The sequence below is a fragment of the Microtus ochrogaster genome, unplaced genomic scaffold, assembly GCF_000317375.1.
Source record: "Microtus ochrogaster isolate Prairie Vole_2 unplaced genomic scaffold, MicOch1.0 UNK122, whole genome shotgun sequence".
NCBI lineage: Eukaryota > Metazoa > Chordata > Mammalia > Rodentia > Cricetidae > Microtus > Microtus ochrogaster.
The window spans coordinates 392,099-393,693 of record NW_004949220.1 but is presented as its reverse complement, the minus strand read 5'-3'; the positions used below and the strand labels follow the sequence as shown (position 1 = coordinate 393,693).

The following is a 1,595-nucleotide window of genomic DNA, read 5'->3' as shown; positions in this document are numbered from 1 at the left end:
AAATAACACACATTTGGAATAATATTGACAAGATTTGAGGAAAAAATTGCTAACCTTAAATGGGAGATTGGATCTTAACATGGGTTAATGAGGGAGAGTAATTCCAGGTACATAGATACAGGAACAAAAACTAAGCAGTGCACAGGAACTTGGACAAGATAGGAAGATACTGTTGATTAAGCAGGACACCGGAGGGCACTAGGAGGAAACACATTAAAAGGAAGTGGGGAAAACACAAGCAAAACCTTAATATCAATTAGGTTTTATTTGGAAGACAGTGATGAAGCTCTGCGGTTATTTAATCAAGGGAATAATGCAATCAAAGACGTACTCTGCATAATATTCCTAAGATGTTATGGTAAAGAACAAGTACTGGAGAATAGTCAACAGAAACCTCTAAGTCTTCTGGTCTAGTTCAAAGAAGACTAAGAAACAAAATTAGACTTTTTTTCCTCCAGTGGCTGCCATCAGGTGAAGCAAGATGGATGAATCAAAATACATCCAGGAGCCATGGAGGAAGAAGCAAACCGAGGTGACGTGCTTTCCTCTGAGGATCCACTGCTGGCAGTATCTCCACCTCTCTGCTGCACCCAACCCATCCTGATAACGCATGAAACTGGGGTACAAGGCCAAGCAAGGTTATGTCATATATAGAATTCGTGTCCTCTATGGTAGCTACAAGTGCCCAGTTCCTAAGGGTGTGACTTACGGCAAGCCTGTTCATCATGGTAGTAATCAGCTAATGTTTGCTGGAAGCCTTCAGTCTGTTGATAAGGAGAGAGAAGAACGCCATTGTGGGGCTTTGAGAGTTCTGAATTCTTTCTGTATTGGTGAAGATTCCAAATACAGATTCTTGAAGGTTATCCTTATTGATTCATTCAGTAAAGTCATCCGAAGGAATCCTGGAACCCAGTGGATCACCACACCAATTCAAAAATACAGGTGTGTGGGCTAACATCTACTGCCCACAAGAGCCGTAGTTTGGAAAGGGGCACAAGTTCCACCACACTATTGATGCTCAGGAGAAAGCACGTTGCTCTCCAACTCCACTGTTACCACTAATACACAATGTTTGTAAAATTTCATGCCTGGTAAACAATTAAGACTCGTCAAAAAAAAAAGTCAGAAGAGAGGCTGAAGTGTGTTATGATACATAGAGAACTGTAAAGGCCTAGCATCTGTGATATAGAGGAACTCACTACAGGCAAAAGATCACTGAGAACAATGAAAATAAAAGCAAAAGGATAGCTCCCAAATACAAGTTTCACCCGTGTTTCAGGCACTGGCAAGGTGGGTAAGAAGTTAAAGATACATTCCAGAATGTCCAGTTTCAAATAGTTTTATTTGTTAAAATTTAGAATGCAAATGAAACCTATGATGTTAAAGACAAAACAGACCATTAAAAGTTGGAGAATGTGCAAACAGAAAATAATTATTTTGTTGAAGGAGCTGCGGGCCGCGTTCCTGCCACCTGACTCCTGACCCCCAGCTAGCTTGTGCCCCAAAATAATTACACGGAAACTGTATTCTTTTAAACACTGCCTGGCCCATTAGTTCCAGCCTCTTATTGGCTAGCTCTTACATATTGATCTAAC

The 1,595-nt window shown here is 40.8% G+C and overlaps 1 pseudogene; it reads left to right on the top strand.

Moving 5' to 3' along the window:
- The first annotated feature begins 481 nt into the window (after positions 1–481).
- On the top strand, positions 482–1,103 carry LOC101996404 (annotated as a pseudogene).
- Positions 1,104–1,595: the final 492 nt, after the last annotated feature.